Source organism: Dermacentor albipictus, unplaced genomic scaffold (assembly GCF_038994185.2).
Source record: "Dermacentor albipictus isolate Rhodes 1998 colony unplaced genomic scaffold, USDA_Dalb.pri_finalv2 scaffold_25, whole genome shotgun sequence".
Lineage (NCBI taxonomy): Eukaryota > Metazoa > Arthropoda > Arachnida > Ixodida > Ixodidae > Dermacentor > Dermacentor albipictus.
Genome location: NW_027225579.1, coordinates 764541 through 781193, shown reverse-complemented (window position 1 = coordinate 781193; position 16653 = coordinate 764541). Strand labels below are relative to the sequence as shown.

General features: G+C 45.5%; 1 pseudogene; it reads left to right on the top strand.

Annotated features, from left to right (window-relative positions):
• LOC135914822 (collagen alpha-1(XV) chain-like) overlaps positions 1–16653 on the top strand; it is a 131386-nt pseudogene that overhangs the window by 46776 nt on the left and 67957 nt on the right.

Sequence of the window (16653 nt, the reverse complement as noted above, 5' to 3'; positions counted from 1 at the left end):
GGGCTGTGTGGAGACGATGGATACGATATGGCGCCATAGTAGCGCGAGTCGTCTGTATGGAAACAAAGTGCTGCATGAGCGGAGGCCTGTCATCGGCGGCTGCTGTGAATCGCGCCCACGCGTCACCCACGTGCTGCCTCTCGCGATCTCCCGATGAACGAGGCAGTCACCCCAAACGTCGCTCCATTTGCAGTGTGCTGCAGAAAACAGATTGTCCGCGCCAGATACAATATTCACAGCGTTATCTTCCTAATGTAAACCGTGTATCTATTAATCATAATACAAAATATATTGACAGGCCAAATGAAAACGCGTACAGAGCTGCGCTCAAATTTCGCATTAGGGAGTATTACCTCCAACAGTGAATTTTCGAGTTAATATTATTGGGTCTACTAGCAAATTAGCGTGTCCGATACGTGTTTCTGATATTTTTTCATTAAAGAAAAAGTCGTTGATATCACTACGTTTAAAAAATTGTTTATTATTACATGTAATTTCGGCATGTGCATACTTGATATGATACGTGAGATTTTTCAATTGCAGGGTGAGCCCGGAGTGGGCCTGCCAGGACCTCCCGGTCCACCAGGTAGTGTGTACGCCGTGCCACGAGACAGTGAGCTCGAGTTTGGCAGCAGCAGCCTCTCATACCTTCCTGGACCAAAGGTGAGCGCACCGTTCATGGCACACGCTGTTGATGCAGTTGCTGATCAATGCTGCACTTCGCTGATGGTGGTCGCATCGCACTTCAGTGAGATACCTGAGCCTCAGGGACGCCTTCTGCGGGCTCAGAATGAACAGTCTGTTGAAATGGCGCGTACCGTTTTTGCTGTTCAAGACGGGCATACGGGAAAACGAAGGCTTCTAAGCTAAGCTGTGTGCGCTTGTCGTGACTACTTTTTTTTATGGTCGTGCTTGTGCGGGTGAACTCCCAGCTCATTCACTTGCGTGCCTTTGGCAAGATGTACGATAGAGGAAGATGTCATAAAAAGACAAATGTAATTACGCATCAAGAACATCAAGTTATCGCTTAATGCCTGTATACATGACCGAACAGCCATTAGTGCGACATCATTTTTCTGTGAAAGGAACTTACAGCTATCAAGCGGATCTGTGCGGTGTTGGATTCGTGCAATAACATTACGAGTTGCATTATAAATAAGCACAAAAATTAGGCCAGAATGCTACATCTGGCAACTGGCTTATTACATTTATATATCGTTACCGTGGTCTGTATTTACATTGCTATGCTGCTATGCTGCTGAACACTGCTATGCGTTTACGCATAGCAGTGTTCGTAAGAGCAAATTCCAGCCAATCCTGGTGCTCGTCACATTATTGGCGAAGGTGGTCAGACAGTGGCAAAAGAGCGCTTAGGAACGAAAAGCTTTGTGAATTCGGCCACATGTCTTTTGGCTACGCAAGCTAAAAGTGTGGCATGCGCAAGGTAATAAGTGGCTGTGCATAATATACCACGCTATTGGGAATACGCAGGTACTAAGAGCCACGGCGCAAGGAAAATTCGCAGTCTTTGCTAATACTCCTGCATAAATGCATGCACGACGATGTAGGCTCTCACTTCCTTTATTGTAAGCTTAGGTTAACACTGTTCGTTCGGACCTGAATAAAAAGCTCTATGAGAAGCGAGCTTGTTCTAATTAATTCTGCAATAAAATATGCGCGTTCGTTACAGGGCGATAAAGAAGACAGGGGATTTACTGGACCACAGGGACCACAAGGAAGAATTGGCCCCAAGGTGATCGCTCACTTTTCCACACACAGTTTCTGCCTCTCATTTTAGCGTGCATTCGAGTTGTTTTTTGTAGCGCATATTCGAATTTAACCATATCGCCGTCTCTTGGGGTTTGCGATCCCTTAATTGCTGCTAAACTAAATAGCACCGTCACTACAGCATTCTCATTTGGCTGCGAAAAATTCTCGAGATAACTCACATCCACAATAGCTCGCAATGTGCAAGAAGGAAAGTAATCTTAACCGAACAAAAGAATTGAAACTTGCGCTTTCTTGAGATCCCGAAAAACTCAAGCCTGTTGAGTTCTGCCCCCAAAGAAACCGCTTTTTTTTTTCACACCGATCCTCACGACAACTCCAGCACTTTTTCTTGACGTTCGGTTAAGCATCCAGTTTATGTTATTTTTCAAGCATCTGGACCGGTGTAAATGGCGCACAAACTCAGAAATGGGTTTTCTGTTCGTCTGTCCTTTCTTCTGCATCATGGTCGTCGTCAGGCCGGCTTATGCCATCGTCAGCCTCACTCACAGCATATGGTGAAAAAAAAAGAAGCCAAGTTTGCCCATCACCACTAGCTATATCCTTGTAATCCGGAAATACATTTCTACACCAAATAACATTAGAATAACTTGTTAACATTTATTTCTAGTCATGGAGAGCACATTTGTATAAAAAATGCAATGGCATAGAAACTGAAAACCTAATTAATGCGGCAAATTATTATTTTAAGAATTATTTTGAACTATCCTCAACTAAAAGCTCGCTCCAGCGTAATCAAAATGCAACTACACGCTATAAAATAAATTTATTAACTAAATAAAAGAAAACTACAACCATGCGTAGAAGGACGACATCCCTGCTTCAGCTTTTGCAGGTCCGGGCTGCCCGACGTCGAGCGTATCTGAGATTATCGAGTGCTCGCAACGAAGGTCTGGACTTCGTTGTGGCTGGACGGGCTACAATCGGCTGGATTCGGCAGTAATACCCCTGTCACACGGGAAGATTTAATGTCATTCGAATCGACTGGCATTCGATGCATCGAATGCCATTCGGTCTCTTGCCGTGCTACACAGTAAAATATAATGGCGTTCGCAAATGATAGCAATGACGATCTGCAACAAATTTGTGAAATTCAAAGAAATTTTGTGCCTCTTAAACGCGTTTAAGAACTTTTGCGAGCACTTTTAAAACGGACGAAAACATTTTGACGCCAATTATTCACAACTAAAAGCCCTTCTATCAACACATCCAATCTGGCCGACCGCCGCCGCAACAGACTCCTGATGCAAAGACTAATAGCGCTTGAACACAGCTCGTGGTGAAATATCGTGGTGAAAATAACAGGGGTGTAAGGCTACACGCTAACAAACTGCGTCTGAATTGCTCGGCAGCCATCAGTAGTGCTCTACAGGCAGGAGGCGGCTCTGGTGGCGCCTGACGAGCGCACAAAACCTTGCGCTCCTCTCATATTTATATAACTCAGATTGCATCACTGTGCACAGAAACGTGCATATTATATGTATATACTGTAAGGAAGAAGTGCGCCGTGCAGAGCTCCGCCGCCGGATCGCCAATGCTACTGAAGTGGGGGTCGAGCTAGACGCTGTTCCTGGTGTGACTGGCTAAGCCTACGCTGTTGCGTCTTCTTGTCCACGTCCATCGTACCGTCCACAGTCGTGTCGGACTTCTTTGCCATAATTGGTGGAGGTTTGCTGCGTCTCCTGTCATCCTGGAATTGCGCAGCCGGACTCTCCCTGCTATTATGACCACCGCAAGCGCCACGAGCTTACCACCACCTGCTCCCCAGTACTTCGTATGCCCAGGCACACTCCGTCAGCGGGACCCTCCCATCTTCAGCGGCATTGACGACCACGACGTTGATGACTGGCTCTCATCATACGAACGCGTCAATCTGAACAACAAATGGGATGACATCACGAAACTGACCGCCGTCCCTTTTTACCTCACCGGAATTACCCACTTGTGGTTTTGGAACCATGAAAGCGAAGTCCCAAGCTGGACGGTGTTCAAGACAAAGTTCAGCGAGGTCTTCGGCCGCCCTGCTGTGCAAAAGCTTCGTGCCGAACAGCGTCTGCAGTTGCGCTCTCAGCAGCCTGGTGAGACCTTTACCAGCTACATCGAAGATGTCATCGATCTCTGTAAACGCGTCGATGCATCCATGACTGAGGGCAATAAAATCAAGCATATAATGAAGGGTATCGACGAGGACGCATTTCAGATGCTCATTTCAAAGAGCCCCTCTACTGTTGCACAAGTTATTGAACTGTGCCAAAGCTATGACGAGCTCCGCCGTCAACGCATTCTCACTCGCCGTCCTGTTCCCCATTACGAATCCTTGTCCGGCTGGACCTCCCCTATTCAAGATTCCAACCTCTTCTCGCAGATCAAGGCTTTCGTCCGAGAAGAAGTAGCTCGCCAGCTCTCCCTCATCTCCAACCCGCCGGAGTCAAGTTCTTCCCTTAGTCCGACCCTACGACACCTTATAGAAGAACAAGTGTCCGAGGTCCTTCCTCTGGAACGGGCGCCTCAACTCACCGCCCCATTGACTTACGCCGACGCCGTCGCACGACCACGACCGCCGACCTTCCGGGCTCCGCCTCCAATGCCTAGCCCTGTTTTTACCCCCACGCCTCCACGACATCCATCCCATCGAGTAATTAATTCCTGGCGCACACCGGACAATCGACCCGTCTGCTATTCGTGCGGTATTCCCGGTCACGTTGCACGCCTGTGCCGCCGCCGTCCACTTCATCCACGTGACGACCCACGCACAACCGCGTACGACCATCCTTTGTCTTACGCTCCAGACCGCGATTTACCCCTTCCCCGCCCAAGCCTTCGCCCAGTTTCCAACCGCCGTTCTCCTTCTCGTCGTCGCTCGCTCTCCCCGATGCGTCGACGTCCCTCTACCGCTCACACGGAAGGCTAAGTGGCGCAGTCCCCGAGGCAAGATCTGCGTCATCGTCACAACGCTCAAGCCCTCTTCTTTCGCCGCCCAACGTTATTGATGTCGCTGTTGAAGGTGTCTGTGCTTGCCCGCATTGACACAGGTGCCGCCATATCTGTAATTGCCGAAAAACTATGCCGCTCAATACGAACAGTCACGACGCCTTTTTTCGGTCCTTTACTCCGCACCGCCACAGCACAGCACGTCCAGCCGGTGGTTGCGTGCACCGCCAGACTTGAAATTCAAGGAGTGCTCTACACAGTCAAGTCTTCCCCACTGTTCTCACGACATTATGTTAGGTTGAGACTTTCTTTCCCGTCATATATATATATATATATATATATATATATATATATATATATATATATATATATATATATATATATATATATATATATATATATATATATATATCGTAGAACAGCTTGAGTCCTCTCGCACCACCAGGAACCTGGCGTCACTCGGTGGCGTAATCTTCCTTCGTGTAATAGTCGTATACTTCGCTATCACTAATACTGCTACGCCTTTCCGGCGAAACTGCAGCCTATCTTTTTTATTTTTTAGTGAGTCCGAGTATAAGCGCAGCTGCGCATGACTGCTGCTGATTCTGATTTCGAACGAATCCGACTTGGCGTCATTTCGGTTACTGAGGGAATTATACAGGGTGCCCTATACCTGCTACAAAAACAGGTTCGTGGCAAAAAAAATAAGAGTGAAATAAACAGACCGGGATGCGACCCGCGTGTAGCGAAAAGGCAAAACCGATACCGTTCAAAAAAGTAAAAATACCACTTCTAAATGAGCCGAATTGGCAATCCTGCAGACACACACAAAACAAAAAGAAAGAAAAACATGATATTTCAGTGTAACCTTATTATCGATGATATGAAAGCGATGTCGAACACCAGCTGCTGCCTAGAGGACGTGTTCGAATAGGTCTTCTGCAGCTAGGCAGTACTTTGACAGACATTCAACGACAGACATTCGTTCCTGGCCTGGGAGCGAATGGGATTGAGCTAATCTGAAGTCCGTCTCAATTATGTAAGGACGATGTTTCACATAACCCCAAAGAATATAATAATAATAATATTTGGGGTTTTACGTGCCAAAACCACTTTCTGATTATGAGGCACGCCGTAGTGGAGGACTCCGGAAATTTTGACCACCTGGGGTTCTTTAACGTGCACCTAAATCTAAGCACACGGGTGTTTTCGCATTTCGCCCCCACCGAAATGCGGCCGCCGTGGCCGGGATTCGATCCCGCGACCTCGTGCTCAGCAGCCCAACACCATAGCCACTGAGCAACCACGGCGGGTAACCCCAAAGAAAGAAATCGGGTGGAGACAGGTCAGGTGAACTAGCCGGCAAATTTACAGGCCCGTGCTTTCAAATCTATTGCGCATAATAAGTCGCATCCACGCATCCAGTTTCCTGCTCGGCTGCTGCTGTGTGTTGGTGCTCCACCTTGCTGATACCACAGAAGTGGAAGACGTGACAGCGGGACTTCGCTGAGAAACTCATCCACCACTCCTTCAAGGACTTCGTCCAAGTAACGCTATCCAGACAGTGTGTGATCAAAAAAAGATGGGACCGATTGTAGCACTTGCGTAAATTCCGCACCACACATTGTCCGACCACTGGTACTGGTGCCGATTGCGCTCTACCCAGTGTGAATTGGAGTCACTCCAATAATGCGCATTATGCAAATTTACCTGGGCGTTTCTGCGAAAATTGGCTTCATCTGTGCAGATGATGTGGCTCAAGAAGTCCAGTGACTCATCGACTTTTCTGAGGACCCGATTCGAGAAATCTGGATGACTCTACAGGGCCCTATCTTCCAAGCATTGATGCTGGTTAAGGTGGTGTTCGCGAAAGGCCGCCATTTCGAATCCTTCAAACTAATGACTTGGAATTTGGTACCTGGGTGGCCACGTGCCGCACGCTAGCATGAGGGTTTGGGGCCATAAATGCTAAAACATCCGTGCGTAGGGTAGGACTGAAAGATGGCGTCCTCTTCTTGGCTTGTTTCTTGAAGGTGCCGGTTTTTCTCAGGTTCTCATAATTTCTGATGATAGTCGATGCGTTTGGTCTACCGGCACACTTCTAAGACTGATATTTATTTGCGGCCTTCTTGTTGCCATTTGCAGCTCCCAAGGCAAGGATCATTTTTACATACTGCTCATTAGAGAAAGACATGGTGACTGGGACGAAACGAAATGCTCCTTTAAAAATTTGAGGTTGTCCGTTTGTTGTCAATACGCTTTTATGGTGGTAGCTTTTGTGGAAACCCAACGTGGTTGCTCAGTGGCTGTGGTGTTAGGCTGCTGAACACTAGGTCGCGGCATCGAATCCCGGCCACGGCGGCCGCATTTCGATGGGGGCGAAATGCGAAAACACCCGTGTACTTACATTTAGGGGCACGTTGAAGAACCCCAGGTGGTCGAAATTTGCGGTGTCCTCCACTACGGCGTGCCTCATAATCAGAAAGTGGTCTTGGCACGTAAAAGCTCATATTTTTGTTAGCTTTTGTGGAAAAAAAATAACCATTCGTGCACTTTATCTACGCTAACAGCTATCACAGCTTGTTTCAACTAGCACCAAATGCGACGTGTTACTTCGGCCGGGGCGTGGCAGATAAGACTCGTTCACGACGTTTTTCTTTATTTCATTTATTTTGTTCTCGCTAACTCAGAGGGGGCATGTTCGAGGGCGCTGCTTTATGATGCGGTTGGGAGCGCAGTCACGTGGTATTCTCCAGATTTCACGGGGTTTGTTTATCAGCCGTAAAAAATTTGTACGCATTCAGTGCGTCCCTGAAAATACCGCAGTTAGATGCACCTTGGCTGCGCCTTCAGATGCCTCATTGACACTTTGATAATTAGGAAAGTACGTCTCAAGTTTGATGATTAATTACAATTACGTAATTAAATCTCAGTAACGAAAAACTTACTGACAGCTACTCCACTGTACTGGAAACAATATGCACTAGGTCTCCTTGGAGTAACGCATTGCTGTTCTTTTAAATCTTGATGCATGATAGGTAATTGGGACACCCTCTATATATTTATATATATTTATGACATCTGCATGCAAGTGAGGATGTTTCCATCCCCAATAGATGTTTCAAATTAGTAAAAGTATTTTTTATTTTTTTATGAGTCGATAGCATCGCTTACTGGAAAGAGAATAAATACTCAGACATATATCACGCACGTGCGTTTCACACGCCATTGATAAGATACTGCCGAAGGGGTCACTGAAGTCTACAGGTTCTTTTTCAGGGTCCAAAAAGCACGCCATGCAATTTGAAGCCTGGTGAACATACATATTCATTCTCTAGGCATACCTAGGCTATCAATACCTTTAGAAATAATTGTTAATTAACTACCTGGTTCTCTTTCAAAAACATAATAAACTTCGTCCTGTGTATATATTTAAATATAATGGGTATGTGCGGGGTGTTTAGAGCAGAAATTTAAAACAATGTTGAAGTCAGAAAATATGGTTGAGGTAGCCGCCGCTGGTGCTTCTAATGCGCTTGTCCTCCTATTGTCAGGATTTGCAGAATTAAAGCCAAAGTATGAATTAAAATCCGTGCTCGTCCGCGCCAACAATGGTGAAGTAGGGTATTAGCTACAATAAAATTTTAAGTGGAAAGGTCCAGGCAAGTAAAAAAAAACCTCAAATGATGTGGGTCAATAAATTCTGGTAATGACACATTAGGGGAGGAGGGGAGGGGGGGGGGTAGGCTTTGGCATCGCCGGGGTCGGGGGGCCGTAGGGTTCGGAGGGGGCCGAGGGGCTCGGTCCCCGGAGCCCCCCATCCCCCCGTACTCGGTGCCTATGGACGACGCCTTTCACCAGCCAATCTTGGATTAGCATAACAAAGTGTGGAGAACTAGCGAAATTCCTGAACAACAAAAATTAGCAATACCCGCTCAGAAACTGGGGCGTCTAACAAAACACGCTCAAGTCCTACGTACCTATATCGCAGAACACCTATATAAACTTAGAGAAGGCAAACTGTACCTTCCACAGTGCAACGGGAATAAGAGTTGCGGAGACGTTGTGAGCTAAAGTATGTGACCGAGAGATGGTGCTGGCAAAATTAAAGCTACTATCAGCATCATTGCGTAGTGAGCAATACGGCCGCTACGGTAGCGGCTGATCCTGTGTGTCACGCGGATCGCTCGCTTGTTTTTGGTGTTTTTCTGCCGCTTTCCTGGAGGTATTCGTGTGTATGGTACTCTAACATGACTACAGATATTTTATTATGCTCAGGTTTGGTATCTGCTGTTTGAAGAGAAAGAAAAATTGTTTTAGTGACTCTTCATGTTTGACAAGTGTGGAGTAGACCGGTTGTGCGAACTTGTTTTTCTAGCTATCTCTTGCGATGCAGAGCAAGCCAAGTTATTGATTTCATGCAAAGTGCACATGAGCCTTTGGTAGTTAACAAATGTAAAATAATGCACGTATCCAGGTCTAATTCCAATCCTAGCGCTTACCATCTTAACAACGTTCCTTTAGATTTCGTCATGTCATATCAATATCTTGGTATGCACATCACAGATAAATTAAATTGGTCTATTATTATAGAGTACATCAATAAAAATACTAATCACATGCTCGGCTACTTATGTGCAACTTTTGCAAAGCATTGCCTACTTTAAAACTACACCTTTACAAGACTCTAATACGCTCGTAACATTAATCTGCACCTGCAATATGGGATCCCGGTCGCGTTAATCTTATTATTTCGCTTGAACTAGTACAAAATAACTCCACTCGTTTTTTTTTCTAATTTTAACCATATCACGAGTATAACCTCAATCAACACTAACCTAGCACTTTTTCCACTATAGATAACCGCCGCAATGTCTCCCATCTTTCGCTATTTCATAACATTTTTTTACCGCACCGAATTTCACGACGGCTTCATATTGCGGCGTCAGCACATTTCATATCGCGTCGATCATCGCAGTAAGGTAGCAGTTCATTCATGTTACACGAAGTCTTTCTATCTTTCATCCCTCGTACATCTCAGGAAGAGAACCACCTTCCCTCAAGTATTGTAGTCATCACCGATAACAAAGTTTTTTACAAAACATTAGCTAACATTGTATAATCAAGAGAATTATTACATTACCAGAACTCACTACACTTCTTTATTTACTTTACTGCTTTGCAACCGCTCCCTTCTTTAATGTTATATAGCCCTGAGAGTATTTTAAGCAAAAATTACAATAATAAAATAAGAAGTGACTGCCAGTTTCAGTGAATATGAGGTATCATTTCTTCAATGCTGCATTGAGTGTTTTTCAAGGTTTTAAAACTCTTTTGGATTTTCATGTAACAGATGAACGTTGTGAGGGAGCATGTGATACTTGGCGGTAATGCCCGTCAAGCTTGCTACATTGTTTCTGTTCTAGTCATCACGACTAAATGACTATAGTAGGATACAACTTAAGAGAACAGCAGTTGGCAACCAAGGCACACAGACCGCACGGGGTTGTGTTACTCCGCTAGCCAATCTTAGAAGCAAACAAAGCCGTCTTGCGACATTTGCAAAATGGCGTCGTACTTGATACTTCCGGAGCGTCTGCTGTTCTTGAAGGGCCTTTTCATCGGAGGAAGCGATGAGGCATGCAGCAGACATGGACTAAGTGTATGGAATCACAACATTTCACTCTTCGAAAATCCGCGTGTACAGTTCAATTCACTGCTGGCTCCGTTTTACTCATGAAAGTTCACTGCCAACTGAAGTGAAACTTGACAATAAATAGTTGCAGCGAAGCAAGTGTTTTATTCCAGTTCAATAAAGAATTACGCTTTCACTGTTCCACTACAATATACAAGTAAAGACGTATAAAATTATGCGCTAATAATTTTATTTTTGTGGTTACTGCCTTATTTAGGTAAGGAGGAATGTTTGAAGTATGAAATATTTGCAGCCTCATGGAGGAACAGTGGCTGACGGTTATGAGGGCGTGGGTGGGGCTTCACTGCAGACTTAAGTTGTATTGGACTATAGAAAGAAAACAAGTTGCCACTAAAGATGTCATTCAAACGCCCTTAAAAACAATAAGCTTGTATGTCAAGTTTTAACATTCCCGCTCGGTACGATAAAAAACTGCTCTGTTCGCCTACCTCGTTTTTCTTGTGTTCGTTCTTAGGCTCAACTCTTCCTAGTACAGCTCACCCAGCAGAAAGTTCTGATAGGGCTCACAAACCTCTATCTGGTAAACTTTCAAACATTTCAGGGTGAGGCACGTAGTTCAAGAGGACCCGTTGTCATTGTGGTGTGTGTTGAGCTTCTTATGGCTTGGCATGAGCAGCTTGCAGACCAATACTCTCTCTTTTGTCCATCTTCATAAAAAGAGAAATGATGAAGCCATGACAAGCATGCAAGGAAGAAATGAGGAATCAAAAGGTAGTCCAATAAAGGAGAAAAAAAACACGGTTCAGGTGAAGTGTTCAGAAACTTACCTTGCGAGGATTCTGGCCCAGTGGTGACACATTGAGTGTTGACTTTTACGTCCAGAGACAACAGAGTCCAAAGGGGTGAACAACTATGAGCAGCATCTTGGGAGGCTGGAGTCGAGCAAAAAAAGAGCGTCATTTACTATGGTGGAAATGTGGGTGCATTTGTGATTGATGTATTACTAAGAACAGTACACAAAACGCTCCATGTCAAAAAAGCACACATACACACAGAACGCTGTTTTGAGTGTGCATTTCTTTCAATAGTGTCCTTGTGTGGGCTCTGTTTGGGGAAGCATTGGCTTAAGTAATAAACACATTATATTTATTATGTATAAAATACAGGTAATCCAATTGTATCACCGGAAGCACATTTGCACTAATGTGCAATGAACTTATCGCAGTGTATCATTTATGCAGAAACAGCTAAAACTAGTTATTATTTATGCTGTACTCAGTGCTAGGAATTTCAACAGCGTGGCAAAATACCAAAAGCCTTGTTTGAATTGTCTTTAAAGAGCAATAACTTTATAATAATTATTATTTTTTGCTTTTAGGAAATGACTATAGGAACCTGCTGTATCCAGCTCGCACCAAAAGAAATCCAAAGTTGAAAAAGGGAAGAAATGCTTTTATTTTATTCACCAGTGCACACGCCGAGAGGCTGCAGGGTTAATCCGCTTTCAGGGGTAGTTTGCAAACAGAATGTAATCGGTTTCAGCGCATTTATTTTCACGCTAGCTGGGACATTTTTTTTTTTTTTCAAGCAACATGTCATTACGCGACCAGTCGCGGCAGATCACTAACGACGGAAGCCGCGCATGCAGCCGTTATGCCAGTGAAACGCCGCAGCTGACAAAATTCACCGTCTTTAGACACATTCGCTTGGTCGCGGCTATCGAATGTTGGATTCATCAACAGGCTTGTTATCTAATTAAAATAAACCTGCGCGATGCTGCCCAAAAGAAGCCCATTCGCGAATATAACCGCCATACTATTTGAGTCTATATAAGCAGCACGGACTGGAATTGATACCAGTGGGTGCTGCTTATCAGACGTCAGTGAGGTTACAAAACATTTATTTAAGTAATAAAGCACAGACATTAATAACAGAAGTCCAGTAAAAAGCAATTGTCTAATGTCTGCCTATTTTATAAGAAACGACATGTTAACTATGTTTGTCGGTTCTTGTATGTACATTTATAGATGAAATATTTAGCAGTGTTGAGCGCCTCTCGAAGAAAGAATACAAATTAAAGCATGCGACCAAATGACAGTAGCTCAACTTGTACGCTTTGTGCTGAAGCGCGCCGCGGTTGATTTTTCTCCTTCTGTGGCGATCGCTGGAACTCGAGAGCGTGCAGGGCCTGCCTATATCACTTACACCCAACGTGATGAAGTTAGTGGAAACGATAGTGTCCCCACGTTTAGATGGCGGGTTGTAAGAAGTGCATTTCTTTCTGGACCTTATGCGCGATTTCTCTCGACGCCGCTCGGTGGCACGCATTACTGCGGACCTTGCATTGCGACCCGATAAGTGCTCTGCGTACGTGCTCATCCTATAGACGTCCGACAAGCCTTTTATTCCCACCCGCACGTAGTGATTCTTTCTGCCCATGCTGGTGTTGGCATAGGCGGTCGCCTGTACAATTTTGTGCAAAGCTTTCTGTCTGGTCGCCTCATGAAAGCACGGATTAGAAGTGTGACAAGTGACATGAGGCCTGTGACATGTAATATGCTACAAGGCAGTGATCTATCGACACTTCATTTTGACTGTGCTCTTCCTTCTCTTCCAAACCATTTGCCGGAAGACTGCAACTATCCTTTATCGATCGCAATCTATGCTCACGATATTGTTCCATAAATCAGTGGACCTTCAATCCACCGTCCGCGCCTTCGTGCGAAACTGCGAGAAGAATTTGATGTGACTATGTATGCCTTTAGTGAAGTCGCCCTGAAAGTTTCATCTCAGAAGTCAGCGGTGAGCGGTCATTGCTCACCATCCGCAACAACGTGCTCCTCGTAATATGAGCCGCTTGTACCTTGATGAGACACCTATGCCTTGAGTGCGATAACATCGGTACTTAGGTGACGATCGTGTCTCTTCGCGGTCTGTTGTGAAATATGCAAGACAAAAGTCGCGCTCCCTACTAAAGTTTGTTGTGGCACTGACTGTTCGAGGAAGTGGATGTGATCAAGAATTCGTGCTGCAAGTCTACCAGGCTGCCGTACTCTCCAGTGTTCTGTACGCTTTATCACTGCTGAACATACCATTTATCCAGTTGAAACAGTTGGGACGGGACAAACCGCGCTGCGGTTGGAGTGGTGCTTGGGTTGTGCCCTAAAGCCCAGCCTACACCTTTGCTCACAGAAGTGCAGGAGATGCCCTTAAGCCTACATGCAGCTGAGCGAGCACTACGACACATCAAGCACGGAGCACCGGATACACAAGCGCTTCTCGCTCACCTAATTAGCCGTCGTTCTTCTCCTATTGGAAAAATGCAATGACGCTTTCCAACATTATTGGTGAGCATGCCTCAACAGCTGCTATCACTAATAGTTCCGGCGAAGTTAATTTCACCGTACGCCTTCAAGTTCCTGGCATTGAGAAAGAGTCGCGAGTTTTCAGTACCGGCTCTGTACCAGCTAACCCTTTCCCATATATCTGATGAATAATCTGGACACGTACACGTGTACACTGACGCCCTACAGCATGTCTACATCTGCTGCATTTTTCTGCCTTGTAACAGGAGCCCTACGGGTCGCCCGTATTCCGTACTCAACCTCGATCGCTACCACTGAGTTAGAGGCCATCGAATTAGCGCTGAAGTGCATAGAGGAGGAATTGACAGCTTGCAAGATGATTCCCCTGAGAGACTCACGCGCAGCACTTAGTCGCCTACAGCAACCGCACAATGACAGCCTTATCACGCGTGGCATTACCAATCCCGTCTGCGCAGTTGTATCTCCCGGCGTCTCCCGGTTAATCTGTCAGTGGATACCGTTGCACGTGGCAATATTGACGACAACGGAGACTGTCATGTCGGACTAGTGAGCGCGGTCATTCGTCCAGAAGTTTCCCGCCAACTAGGTGATGCTGGTCTGCTGATCCGCCCCACTTGCTCGGACCCTGATCAGCGAATTTCAGTTGCAAGATTATTTCCTCCCCCTGTTCGTGGACTTGGTTTATCTCGCGGCTTTAGAGATTTGCTGCTAAAGCTTCGTGTAGGGTGTGTCATAGTGGGTGAACGATTGCACCGACAGGCGCGGGCACTCACTGAAACCCGACTTAATTGCGGGGCAACAGCAACACTGTCATTTAATATTTGACTCTCCCTCCATTTGTACGCAGTGATCTGAGCTTTACAGAAACTACCGATCACTTGGGTTATCAACAGCTACGATGGACGACATTACAATTCCCATTGGTCGGGCGTCCAAACACGATCAAGTACACAAAGCTGTCTATCTTTTTTGAAGGCGAAAAATCTATAGCCCCGATTATAGCCTACCGTTCTGCTCCAATTTGTGTACTAAGTCGTGGACCGTTTGCCGGACGTTAAGTGCCGCCCGATGAATGAGTGACGCACATGCGTGTTTTTTTTTCACCCACCACCCTCCAGCATTTATTCTCATTTTCTCTCCCTCTTAATATTTATCCTGTTCATCTTTCACTATTGTTTTTCTATATGCCTTTTCTCTTCTAGAGCCGGCAGGCGTTGTGCCCTTGCTCGTGGCAGCTGCCAGATAGCTCTCTTCTCCTTCTCTGTGATTGTTTTGATGTGTACAAAGCAAGTAAAAGTACAATTAAAATAAACGCTCGCTCGTGCCGGTTGTTTGGACACGTGACTCAAACTCTTTATTTTGCAGGGTGAGCCTGGACTGGACGGCATCCCCGGTGCGACTGGATCTAAAGGAGATTGTGGTGAACCGGGTCTCATTACCTACCAGGAATTCGAAGGGAAAACTGTCATTTTGAAGGTGAGCATCTAAAATGCTTCTTTGGTCAATGGAATATAAAGTGTGCTGTTTATCACAGTGCTACAAGCGCCAGGGATTTTCTTATACAGGTCGTCAAACGTTACGAATGTAGACAGCCGGAGCTTCACTGAGCACTCTAAACGATGCCAAGCCGAACATTTTCATTTTGCACTTGCATTCCGAAAACATTTTGTCCGCAAGGTGTGTGTCACTGGCTGTTTCTTTTTCTTTTCTTTTACGAATTCTCGCTACCCTAATGGCTTTGTTAGGTCGTGTCGTGGGACCGGATTTGCAAAGCCACGCATGTTCCGTTTTAAACGAATGCGATCGCAACTCACTGCATATACCAGGGCGTGAATTTAATGTAATGCACCAACTTTTACACGAAGTGCACGAAGTCTTCAGTGGTGTTCAAGGAGAGCACCTGCCTTGCCCTATTGTAGCGACACGTTGGCCGTTTGTATGCATTCTCCCGAGCCACATTGTCCCTCTGGATAATGCAAGCGGAACACGTGTATAGCGCAATAATAACGCGTTGCATACCACGACACATTTGCTAAGCGCACCATCCTCATTGATAATAATGCGATTCGCTAGAAAGGTAATTCTATGCGCCATGGTAGCTCTATTATAAACGTGGCGCTGCACTTACAAGACCGGTTCGTAAGAACAGCCGGCAGGAGATGGTGATACGCGGTGATATGACACTGAATGTGCCACTCAGCGGTTAGCTCTGAACTGCTCTCAGTAGCGGAAATCTTTGTGCATTCAACCGAATTCCTGAAGCAAGGGCTAAACACGTGGGCAGCACTGAGCTTTTTAGAAGAATGAAGCACTGTTGGCCTGAATGTTGCTGGCGGATTCGAGTACAGCAAGACAACAGCTGTCAACCTGCAATACGCTGGTTCACAGCTACATATTGCAGCGCGTTTAGTAAGTGTTGGTCCAACCTTGATGCAGTCTTCCGAAGTTTTCGCGGCTTATTATAAAACGAAATGGAGACAGCTGACATTTCTGACCAAAGCCTGCCCACTCATTGTATCGGTGCTAATCTTTAGTCGTTGTGAATTGGCTGCACGGCGCAAAGAGATAGCGCTGATAGTCAAAATAATACGGCTGATGTATTCTAATGCTACTCAAGTACTGCCCACATTAAGTCATCACAGTTATTTCTCAGGCTAATCAGATGATGATATAAATAGAGAATAAGTCAAGCAAGAACACATCGCATTGCAGTGGCTCACCTTATTAGTATAATACTCATATCGCTTATTGGGGAAGGTACAGATGATACCACTCGGCCAGACGGTTGTTCACTTGCCCGATAGCAGGTAACTCATTTTGACAGATTTCGAGCAGGTCTAGTTGGTCTATAAGGAACAATGGCCCGGGTTCACAAACTAAACATAAGTTGTGTGAATGGCTTCGCGAATCCGTTGCAAGGGCTCTAAAAATGTCTCACGTAATGTATTTCTC